This window comes from Hyposmocoma kahamanoa, unplaced genomic scaffold, assembly GCF_003589595.1.
Source record: "Hyposmocoma kahamanoa isolate Upper Pololo Valley unplaced genomic scaffold, ASM358959v1 65, whole genome shotgun sequence".
Lineage (NCBI taxonomy): Eukaryota > Metazoa > Arthropoda > Insecta > Lepidoptera > Cosmopterigidae > Hyposmocoma > Hyposmocoma kahamanoa.
Window position 1 is genome coordinate 13,595,553 of NW_020653853.1, and position 13,208 is coordinate 13,608,760.

Genomic DNA, 13,208 nt, shown 5'->3' on the forward strand with positions numbered 1-13,208 from the left:
GTCTTTTCGAATTCCAGAACTCTATTCAATAATAGAGTTCTGGAATACGACCCCTATAGTACCTATGTAATATTTTTACGTAGTTGTATATTTATTATTACGCGACCACACATTATCCAAATTCGAAATTCGTTATATTTTTATCATTTTACTAATGGATGAAACAGCTGTGTGAGACGTCGTGTATGTCTAGGACGCGTAGCGGTATTTATTCTAAGGAAAAATGTTCTGACGAAATATGACATCCGACAGGATTGAATTAGTCATTAATACGATTGATGTGTTGTAAGTGCATTGGGCTATACACTCATCATCATCCTATTTATACCACCGGCTGCTAGACACACGTCTCCTCTTAGGCGAGGGTTAGGCCATAGTTTGCCACGAAGAAGTCCCCAACCCGCATTGGGCCAGCGTATTTCGACTCGTCTGAAGAACAGAGTCCGATGTGATTATGTAGCGAACATAGAATAAGTACGTTACGAGAATAAATTCCTTATTCAAACTAAGGCCTACGTAAAGGTGTTTTGAGAATGTATATACTTTATATCATTTCGGAAATATAAAATCGAGGAACGGTCGATCTGACATCCACAGCGAAGAAGAACGAACGAAATGTACTATGTTCTGAGAACAAGTTGTCTTGCACATAGATCTTTGTTCTACGGATGAGTCGATTTATTTGTAGGTACTTATAATGTAATAAAATAACTTTTTTGGGGTTTTTTTACAAAAACATGATCAATTTGTGATGCGATTGATCGTTCGTCGTGTGGCGACTAAAAAAGTGATCGGCGACTCGGTGATATTTAGGCTATGTTTGAAATAGGAAAAGGCGATTTTAGGCTACTTAATAAAATGTCTGGGGAATTACAAAATTGATTGGGGACTTTGTGGGGAATGGAGTTGTAAAACAACTCATTTGGGGGTTTGAGTATTTCGACGTGTGGAGAATTGGGGAAATAAGAGAGTTCATATTCCCCAATTTCCGGCATTTCAACACGGAAGTATTGATTATTTAACTGTTTTGTAATTTATTTACCCAATATTTATTGAGATTCGCTCGGAACACAAAACCTCGACATAAATTCGTTTGTTTAGTTTATATCGAAATGAGTTTCCTTAAATTAAGTAAATATGCATGGGTGATAGGAGCATCGATTAATTTATACTTTTATATAGGAATTAAACAATGTATATACCTACATACAGGCTAGTCGATTTACTGCGGTCCAGAATTGTATTTTAAGTAACTAAGATTTACCTAAATTATTCTCAAACCAATGTCTAATAGCCATTATGCAGGTACACAAAAGGAAATATAGCCCTATAGATACAGAGAACTTTCACTGTTGTATGCACGTGTCATAAACAGAATGATTTTGAAAGAAAACGTGTCAATAAAATACAACATATATTAAAATGTATTACATAACTTAACGGGTTCTAAAGAGTTTCATTGGGAACCAAACAATTTTTGTCTAATTAGAAGATGATTGTCAATGCTAAGGAATTGATTACAAAATTAATTTAGTGAAAAAAAAAGAATAATATTTGATGTAATGCAATCGCACTACATATCAAAATCAGAAACTAATGCTCGATGTATAGACGCGAAACAATAGTATTATGAAAAACGTGTACAAAATAAAGATTATTAAGATATTGTGTAACTGTGATTGTAATAAATATTTAAGGTTTTTAATTGTAAAATATCTTAATGTGTTTTACTTTGTGTGACGTAAATCAAATAAATACCAATTACATATTAACTTATATTGCATATAATTTGTTTAATATCCTAATATCACTTAAATACCATAATGCAAAATAACATTTCCAGTTTGTAACATTGGTGTTATAGAAAGCATCAGAAAAAAATGCGGTAGTTTTTTCGCTGCATCTGGCAATCTTACACGCACACAAATGCGCATGTACCTACAGTGCCCCTCCTAGTTGTCACGCAGGCAATAAATGAAAAACGGCTTCACATCGTTTGTTGCTTATGCTCCATTTGCCTATATTTTGTAATCTGAGTCTATTCCGCTCACGATAAAAAAACTGTATTATCAAACGTTAATCGCTAAAATGTTTCCAGTAACTTAATACCTTAATACAGGTATATAGTACCAGACTACTATTTGCAGACCTACTCGTATAAGACTATGCGCTATGTAGTCAAATTTGAAATTTAGATATTAACAACAAATTAAAAAACTGCAAGATACTTAGGTACTACTAATAAATGGTAACTAAAATAGCGGAGAACTCACGTATTTAAGGCGAATTTTTCGTCAAGTCAGCGCTGCAGAAGTTCATAATTGATCATGAGGACCACGGACTGGTTCAAAACAAATCGAGCAAAAATTCGACTTAAATAATAATAATAAATAATAATAAATTTTACTTAGACAAATTTCACGTTCACAGTGTTAAGGTTGCAAAATTGCATTTAGGGCAGGACTCTCTGGAGGATCTGTATCTGAACTAGATAATTAAATTATCTATATTTCAGACATCAGCTTCCGTGAATACAAGAGCAAGAGCTTCCGTGAATACAAGAATATGTGACTGATTTCAAAAATAACATTGTCTTCTAAAATAAGTCTAGGGACTTTGAGTTTAAATTTAAAGTTACCTACTTATAATTTACTTAAAATTTAGACGTGAGTAGTGATCTCCCCGTGAGTAGAATGGAGATAATTGAATGTGTGTGGGCTTTTAACCAACATACACTGTTGGTTACAAGAGAGAAAAAACTACTTACTGTATAAAATTTAATAAGTTCTCGGTTTCATCATAGGTCAGTTAGTAGTTTGTGTGTCAGTTTATGGATATACTCTGCTACTCTATGCTTACATTCTATTCTGTTTATTGGAAGTATATCGATGGTTTTATTAATTTTATTACATAGATGTGGACCTAAATAGCAACAATATTTATTTATATATTTATGTTTAAATTTTGGTCTGTCATTGTACGGTATAGCGTTACGTCGCCTGGATTTTTTGCGATGTTTGTTAGTGTTTAAATTAGATTTTTGCCTAATGATTATGAGCAATATAAACAGCTTACGCACCGACAAGACTTTACATGTCTGATATAGTAGGTGTGTAGGGAACAAATATGATCGAAAAGCTGACCTTGAGAATTGCTCGTTGTGCTATTTCTAGGGGCTTCGTAATAGTTTTTGAGCACCACCCCAGACATATAACTGTTTAATTAATCTAGCACCTGCAGCATATCCGACTTTTTAAAAGTGTATATTAACTTTCTTAATCTTGAAGTTAGCATCTCTATGTGAGGTTGGAAAGAAAGGTTATTGTTTATAATTATGCCAAGAATATATTCAGGGTTTTAGTTTCAGCTATAGTGGGACAGTCACAAACTAGATCGTTACAGCACTTGTGTGAAATCAAGCTACAAGACTGAGAAGGCGAGGGCGAATTGCGTATAGTAAATTTTATGTAGTGGATTTTATTTGCGTTTAATGTCAAGATATTATTCTTCAGCCAGTTGCTGACTATTTTGAAACCACATTGAGCATGTCTGCGAACTTCTTCCCACGTATCTGCTGAGAACAATAATATAGTATCGTCAGCATAGGAAATTATTTTTCCACAAGATAATTTTAAGTCACAGAGATCGTTTAAATGCAAGGAAGAGAGTTGGGCCCATTACACTACCCTGCAGCACGCCATATGTGACTGGTGGGTCGCCACTCACAAAGTTATCTATTTTGACGCGTTGATAGCGATTTGAGAGGTACTACTGAAATAGCTTTAATTGTATACCTCTTATCCCAAATTTTTGAAACTTTTAAAGATCTAAAAATATGCCAATTGTTTTTTTCCCTTTGTCAATGCTCCTTACTACATAGTCAACAAGCTCATGTACCGCCTTACAAGTAGACTTTCCGGATCTGAAACTGATTGCTTGATGATTAATAATAAGTGGTTTTATCCGTTATTTTAGTTAATGTATCTGAGTCTTACTTAGTTGGTAGTTCTCTATTTAAAAATTATTATTTTTCAATACAATGTATAGTATATATTAATGCTTATTTAAGTACTTATAAAATTAAAGTTAGCCAGCACGACGTTCGAGCGCCAACAAATGTCCCTTCACTGGGTACAGAATAACTTCCATCTTTAGCCTGTCCAGGGTGTCAGAACCCGCGGTAATCTTGTAACTTAGCAGGGTTTTTGACAGGATCGTCTTCATTGCCAACATGGCGAAGAGACGACCTGGAACAAAGATAGTATCTATGAGTTTTTATACTTAACTACTTTCATTCGTTCGGATCCCGACAATGACTCCTCAAAAGGGTGATCGGGTAACGTTATTATTGATTTTGGTTTCACTCCACTAGTTTGTTATAATTATTAAGTAATGCGTAATTATTAAGTAATGTAAAGATCTATAACAGACAACATAGAATAAATTCGTCGACTTAGTAAACTCGATCTGCTTAGTTGGCAAAACAACGGGGACGGAATCTTGGTCGCAGATTCGAGTCCTGTCGGGTCGAAGATTTTTTGTTGTGTTCAATCTTTGTATTTAGCAATTATAACAAGGGTAACCCATATTGGACACTAGTAGAACGTCTCCTACGTCGTAGTCTAGTAAAAGTTGGACCCAAGAAAGCTACGCCTGTCGGTGTATTATTACTATTATTATTAGTTTTTTAATTTCAACTGTTTATATAATTCCCAGAGTCGTAATTACGAATTTATGACATCGCACATGAAACCAAACATTATCGTAATTAAAAAATGATGGAATTGAGAAAACACGATTTGAAAGTTCAAAAAATAATTGAATGGTACAGGGTCAAGAGCACGTCAGACACTTAAGATTTAAATCCAACTCTATGTCGCTTACGATAAGAACGGTCCAAAGTACATAGTGTCAAGCTTGACGTGCTCTTAGCCCATCATCGTTTAAAGAACCAGAAATGGAGCATCTATCCCTGGCAACTCATCAGGTAAATGAGCCTTATATCAACTCTCGTTTGCGCTGAAATCACAAATTAGAAAACTGAAATAGTATAGTGCCAACTGACCTGTGTGTACGTCTCCGTATAGAATAGAAGAGAATAAAATACGTTTATTTGCCAGAATGCAGTATTTATACAGATCTTGAGTACATTACATTGTATATACACAGTACATTGTATTCAACCTGCACGCAGGTGTACAAATGTTAATAGTATTTCACATTTGTCTCTACAATTACAAATCAATTTGCAATTCGAATTAATATCAATTGGTATTTGTAACTACTAAATATTCTTTATTACTTTAAAAGCAATGTGTCAAAATCCATTTTGTCAATTGTGATTTAAAAGTAAGTCCTTGTAGTGATTTAATTGCATTAGATAATTATTAAAAAATTCTTATAAATATATGAAGCACTTATTCTTATAAACGAGGTTATGTCAATTTCTTTTCATTTATAATTGTAAGTCAATGATTTTAAATAATCTTTTAAATAATATACACAGATCACATAACAAGTCATATATTCCAATAATATATTCCAAAAAATATTTTGTATTTATTGTAATAAAGATAATATCTCTAACAATGGGGGCTGTTCCATTCGGTGGTGTGGGAAAAACAGCAAAATATGTAATTACAAAACAAACGAAATCACATTTCATCAGTAATTAAATATTAAATATGTAATTTTACAATTTTCGTCCATTATAGCAAAACCAAGTTAAACTGGTCGATTTGAAGTGAAACAATTGACGACACCCGTCAATTGTTTCGAATACAGGCTGGCCAATCGGAGCGCCGTTGTCACAGTAATGATTTGGCAGAATAGTCTTCAAACAAATTAAATGACATTTCGTCCCTATTTCTGGTTATATACTGGATGGGTTACCATTAACCTACCAAATTTGAATCAATAAATTTATATTGTCGTTTATAAGTGAATAACTAATTATTATGCTTAGAATAATAACTCATAGAAACCTAGCCCGCACACGCTAAGTGAGGCAAATTGTAGGCCGCCCTATGGGCCTACACGAGCGAGCGGGCTGTCAATGCTCAAGGTCAAGTTGCACCGCGAGCAGCTCAAAAATTTTTGCTAAAAATGACGAAATGTGCAGTAATTGGGTTTAAAAATAGATCAGACAAATATAAAATAGACACTAACATCACATTCCACAAGGAAGTAACGAGTTTCAACTTTTATTTTTATGTAAATATTCACTAAAACAGAAAATAAATTTCGTTGCAACAAGATACGAAAATGTTGCAAAGTAACGGGTTTTTTCTCCCCATTTTGCTATTCTGTTTCAAAATAATTATATTACGTAATTTTTTGAGAATAGGCAATATCGCGACGGTTGCAAAATTTCTACAAATGTACACCGCCGCAACAACATTGTAGGGAATTTACGCTAGCTATTTTTACGAAATATATTTAGTATTTGTCTTCATTAGTTTCATGTGAAAAATCATTATTCTTGTTCATCATACACTCATTTAAAAAAATTGTCTTGCCCAGACTCAAAAGTTCTTAACTAAAATTATTTCAGGAAACTAACACTGACTAAAAAGTCATCGTCAGTTCTCCAAAATCGTGTATAAATAACTTTCAGGTTCAGGTTCTTAATTGTTATCGTGTACTTTTCATGTAAACATACCCACAGATAATATCAGGCTATTTATATATGCAAATTCTATACTCGCACTTAAACTCGCTTGTAGGTTTTTGTTCATACATGAGTTAAATAAAAATTGGGTAGTAACGTGCCTACAGATTTGCTCGACATTGTCAATCGACAGTAACGATTGAGAATTAAAGACGTTTTCGAGGAGTTTTAGAGTGCTTATTACGAATGTAGCATTAATTTCTAAATCCAAGATGGTTGACAACAATTTTCAAAAATGTATTTTTGGTAAACCATAAGGAAATGGCATGTATATCTGAATACAAGATGGCGGACAAGACTTCTAATTCTTCGCCATCTTGAATTTAGGCATGTATGTGCTATATTCGGAATGAGCAGCCCCAAATACCTTGAAAACGACACTCAACTTGCCATTATTCGAAAAATCGTGCCCGCCATCTTGGATTTAGAAATTAGTGCCATGTTCTTAATGAGCACCCCCAAATACCTCGAAAACGACACCCAACTTGCTATTATTTGAAAAGTCATGTCCGCCATCTTGGATTTAGAAATAAGGGCTATATTCCTAATGAGCACCCCCAAATACCTGGAAAACGATCCCCAACTTGCCATTATATGAAAAATCGTGTCCGCCATCTTGGATTTAGAAATGAGTGCCATATTCGTAATGAGCACCCCCAAATACCTCGAAAATGATACTCATATTGCATTTATTTCAAAAGTCGTGTCCGCCATCTTGGATTTAGCAATAAATGCCATATTCGTGATGAGCGCCTCGAATACCTCGAAAACGATTCCCATATTGCATTTATTTGAAAAGACGTGTCCGCCATCTTGGATTTAGAAATGAGAAAAGTCGTGTCCGCCTTCGGGTATTCAGATATAAATGCCATTTCCATAAGGATTACCAAAAATAAATTTTTGAAAATTCCTGTCACTTGACGTTGTCGATCAACAGTAACGATCGACAAAATCGAGCATATCTGTAGGCACCTGATCGACAGTAACGGTCGACAAAATCAAGCAAATCTGTAGGCACCTCTAACTTAACGATGAGTTAAGCAAGATACAATTTCCCCACTTTTGAGGGAAATGTTATTCCATGGCATCATTATTTGTATATTTGTATGCGTGCCGACGAGCGTAAATACAAGTTACTTACGCCTACATGAATTTAAGTTTTGCCTCACTTGTGACAGTTCGTTTTTTATGAAACTATCATTCTATGCGTTATTATTCTAAGTTATTATGTATAAATAAAAAAAATTTGCAATAAGATTCATTAATTATTTTTAATTTTCAAATCGTGTTTTCTCAATTCCGTTATTTTTGAGTTAGGACAGCGTTTGGTTTCATGTGCGAAATATTTTCCTATATTGACGACGTTTACTGTAACGTGTAGTGGACACACAACTAAAATAAAAGCCGTCAACGTTGAAGTTGAAATCACAACGTTCAAATTTGTAGTTTGAAATACCTAAATGTTGATCTGACAAGTAAGTACCTATACATTTCCTGCTACCATAGCTGAATGCCAAAAGTGCACAAGGTTGTCTATTGGCGCTGTGTCTGACAGGAATCGGTCAGGGTTGAAAACATCCGCGTCTGAACCCCATATTGCTTTCGATCTGTGCATCACGAAAGGTATGACTACACAACTTACGCCAGCTGGAACTGTACAAGTAGCTGTAAAATAAATACAATAGTTAGCAACAATTATTATGAATTAATAATTATTATTTACTAAAAATTTACTGTTATATTGGTAAATGCAACTTGGAAGTTGTTGATAATTTAATTTATATATTTTTTTAAATTCTAATTAGTTCTGGGTAGTATTTACATTATCATGGTAAAGGTGGTACTTAGACGTTCTTATTATTTATAACTTCAAAACCGTTCACTTTCATTACTTTTCATATTATTGCTATTACTTATGTGTAGAGAATTCCTGTATACTGTATATTATTTCCTAAATGAATCAGAAACTTACATAGTTTGAGTTCTTTCTGCGTCTGCCGTCCAATGATTGGTACGACACAGTACAACCGCAAAGTTTCTTTAAGCACCCTTTCCATATAGCTCATTTTACTCAAATCCTCGTTTGTTGGTGTCCTCGTTGTTCTCCAAAAATGTCTTTCAATCTGGAAGGAAAACTACACATAACGTCTGACAACGCGACAATTCGAGTGTATTTTGGTAAAGCCTTACAATAACAACAAGCGATCCTTATTGCATCCGAAAGTGAGCAGGTAACATTTTTTATGTGTAAAGTACATCTACATACATGTACATATTTAAAAACTCACTCATTGTAAACTTTCTCCTGTATATCAAGGTGTTGACTACTGTTTGGTACAAGGACTATCAGGGTATAAGCAATAACAAGAGCTGTAGTATCGTTGCCCGTTATCGTGATAGAATCGATAAATTCCCGAACTTGTTTGTTGCTAAAATTGTTATTTCTTTCCAATAGTAGTTCCAACATGTTCTTTCGGCCTGGTAAAATTAAGCAAAATTAAGCGTTAGATAGTTAAACTTGAGATTACTGAAACATCGAAACTTGAGAAATACGTGAATTTAAGATGATTATGTTGAGTCGAGACATCCACTTCACACATGTAATTAGAAAATAAAACAGAACATTTTTTTTAACCAATTGCTACTTTTCAAGGATAGTAGTCCAAAGTACAAGCACAGTTTGTTTTTGTCTTATTAATTAGTACAAAATACGGATTTTGATATAGCATGTCAAAAATGTCAAATTCAGCCAAGTTTCATTGCCTTCGGACATGTAGTTATTGCGTGAGCCTAAACAAAAGGACAGAAAGACAAAGAAAATTTTCATTACATTTCTATTATCCATTACTTTTTTTTATAATGGTAAAAGTAAACTAACCATAAGTACTGCTGCCGTTCTGATTAAACAGTGTCCTCTGCTTATTTACTACCTAGAAAAAATAAGCAAGGTTTTATATTTTCTTAATCGAATTTATATCTTACAGTGATATTATATGTACACTTACAAAAGATCATAGGTATCTCAGATATGAATTGAAATAATTGTAACCATAGGCAAAAGGAATAAAGGAAGACAGAAACAAAAGATTTAAAGATAGGTGTAATTCTGGCTTTGGAAGAAATTTAAAAAATTGATAACACCGATTTGAATTGCTTTTTCTAAAATGAAAATAAAATCACTTCCTCCATATACTTAACTACCTTTTTGAGTGCAATCGATTTCGTATTATGTAATTAAATGATGAATTTTCTTCTACCCTGTATAAGCACAAGTTATGACATAAAACACAATGGTAAATAAGTAAAGACAAACACTGCAGCATTTCCACACTGTCCTTATAATATTTACCCACGTATTTCAATGTCAACCGTAATGATTTTCGCAAACATGCATAGCTGTTTAACGCGTAATCTTTACACAGTCGGGTTAATTGCGAAGTTTGTACAATAATTAATCGATATTATGCTTTTATGTTGACATAACTATCGATTCAGATAGAGTCAATATCTGGACGATCCGATATGGACGACGAATTCGGGAAAAGAAAATGAGGAATGGCTCACTTTGGCTTGGGGTTTTAAAATGGTCACGAGTTCCTTTTAGGCGTTGGAAATATTTAAAGTAATGTTATAGGAAATGAAACTATTTTTTTATACTTTGATCTAAATCGCGTATATTTGTTTTTTCAAACAAAACAATGTTTCATGGTCACGGATAATTGACCAACCTGCAGCTTGATTTTGATTGCCTCTCCCGATCGGAAACTGCGTCTCTTCCGATTCGAGCGGCATAGTTGCGATTCACAACTGGCCGATCGGAAACTTTTGACATTTCTAATCGGAACAATAGTTGATTTAACTTTCAGATTAGAAAGATATAGTAGGAATTAGGTTCATCTTCTCGCTCGGAAACCCATCTGATTCCGAGACTCGGATGGGTCACCCGATCGGATCGATTCCGATTTGAATTTGGTTTGTTTAAAAAATAAATATCTACATACTTGATTTAGATCCTAAAAAACAGTTTCATTTCCTATGTAACAATCCCGAAAACCTATGAACTCGATGTGAAAATAAAGTTATATAGTAATTTGTTCGTCGTGTTATTTGGATGAAATGTTACTCATTATTTATAACAATTATATTTAATTAGACACATGTACTTTTGGGAGCCTAAGGACTCTTTTATCTTCTATCTTTCTATACCTTTTCGATGAAACAGAAGTGAACATGTTGAACTGTTAACAACAGCTAATTCTTGCCTGAAAATAGTCCTTTGAATATTTTACTATACACACAAGCTACAAAAATGATGCAATACAATCATTTTAAAAACACACGGCAGTACATGAAATCTCCATGTAATTACTCACAAACGAATGACCAAGCGTTAGTTGGGAATCCACTATTCAAATACAACATGGCATGGCACTGTGTGAACTTGTGTGGTACAGGAATAGGTAGGAATATAATTTATCAATGCAAATAATAAATAAATGATTAATACGCCAGACAACCAAATCAATTCTCTGATATTAAAACTAGGGAATTCCTTGTAGGTACAGTAAAGCGTCAATCTTGGGGCATTTACTCAACTGATAGTGACGCGGTTGTTCGTGGATAGCAGTGAATATGCGATTGGATGTTGCTTAATGCAAGGAATGGAGGAAACAAAATCCATTGCATATGCCTCGAGGAAGTTAAGTAAAACAGAACAAAAATATTCTGTGACAGAAAAGGAATATTTAGCGCTTATTTGGGCATTAAATTATTCTAAAAGTTATTTATGGAATCTTCGATTTCAAGTTGTTATAGATCATCGGGCTCTTGTATGGTTGAAAAGCGAAACAGACATAAATGGACGCTTAGCGACATGGGCGTTATCAATTCAAGGTTGGGATTTTGACATTGTTTATTGTAAGGCTAAAGATAATGTGTTTGCACATTTTTAAAGTAGGAATCCACTGCTGGAAGATCCAGAGTAGAAAATCGAAGGGGTATTTTGTTTCCATTTTGTTTCGTTTTCTACAAGGTGTTGGCGATCGCTTCGTAATCGATCGATGGAATAGATAGCGAGCGTAAGCGATTGTCAAAATTGCCACTTTGGCTACGGTTTTTATGGGAGTTGTCGTACGAGTTGGACGTTCCGTTTGATGGAATAGAAAGTGATTAACACTGGCTACCAATTTATCGTTCGTTACGCTACATCACGTGACATTTCGTACGCTTATGTCAATCCCATACATTGTCTTTCTATTCCATTGGCGATATCGCTAACAAAAAGACACGTTGGCTAGGCCCTCAGGTCTGGTTGAAGCCAACCCTTGAATATTCGCATATTGATGATGGATATGACTGAATGTCGCGCGTGGAGGTATGGCGTATCCGGGTGGCGCTGGACTTCCATGCGTTCACCCATCTAAAAATAAGTAACTGTTAGCATTCTTTGTAAACGCAAAACGTATTAAGCGTTGTAAATGTACACTTGGCTATAAAAAAGTCATTTTGACATTACTCCCTCTCTTACTTTACTTCTCTGCCATTCATTGCATGGACGTGTTATTTAATAAGAAAATGTATCCTGCCGTATATTGTGAATCCAACGTTGTTTCAATTATAAACCAACAGTAACCATTAGAATATTTAGAAATATATTTTTGGAGAATACTTAACTGCCACCAGAGCAATTTTTAATAAAACAAGACTTAAGTGCCCACAGACCACGTGTATGTGCCAGACAACCACATCAATTACTTCGGTCTACCACGGTCTCAAACTAGAGAATTATCTGTACTATGAGTACCAGAGCAACCAAATTTACTCTGGGGCACTTCCCAGAACACTCAGATCCAGTTCAGAAAAATCCGTTTCCCAAATTGACCAAAACTACCGGGAATCGAACCCAGGACCTCCTAATCCAGCGCCCACAGTATAAACCGTTGGGGTTGTCAATAAAGCTGTTATTATTATTATCTTACTCGGTTTTTTTAAGATCAATATTCACTTCCCTAAAGATAATGGTAAAAAGCGATTCTAAAATTTACCCCTATAGTTATTTAAGCGCAGTTACAAAGGAACAGGCCAGTGTGGCGCATTAAGGGAGCAGGGAGCGAACGACCATAGACGAATAATCTGGGGGCCCACTACGAAGTCCGCAACACGTCACAACGATAGACGTTTTAGCTTCTGATCGGGCGGGCGGTCCTCACTCCGAAGTGCTTTCGATCGATACCTGTCCGAAGTTGGGACCGTATATCGATAATTTAACATAAGCTTACTCTGAAAGGCCAAATGACAGGTGATGTTACGAAGTTTGACAGGACTTTGATCGTAATTAAGACATAAAATCAACGTTAGCTATCGAGGTAACGTTGTAGTATCGTTTGCTGTAAAATGACGAGAATTTTGCTTATTGAAGAGTCTTTGAGAGAGCAAAAACGCGCAGATGAAGTAGAGAGGCGTCGAGTAAGAAATTATAATGTGTGGAGAACACTAAGTGATGGGAAAGTGGTAAGCAATTATTGGCTTATGGCAAGCA

At 34.7% G+C, this 13,208-nt stretch overlaps 1 pseudogene; it reads right to left on the bottom strand.

Moving 5' to 3' along the window:
- Positions 1–3,958: 3,958 nt before the first annotated feature.
- LOC113231530 lies at positions 3,959–12,089 on the bottom strand (annotated as a pseudogene).
- Between the last annotated feature and the right edge of the window lie 1,119 nt (positions 12,090–13,208).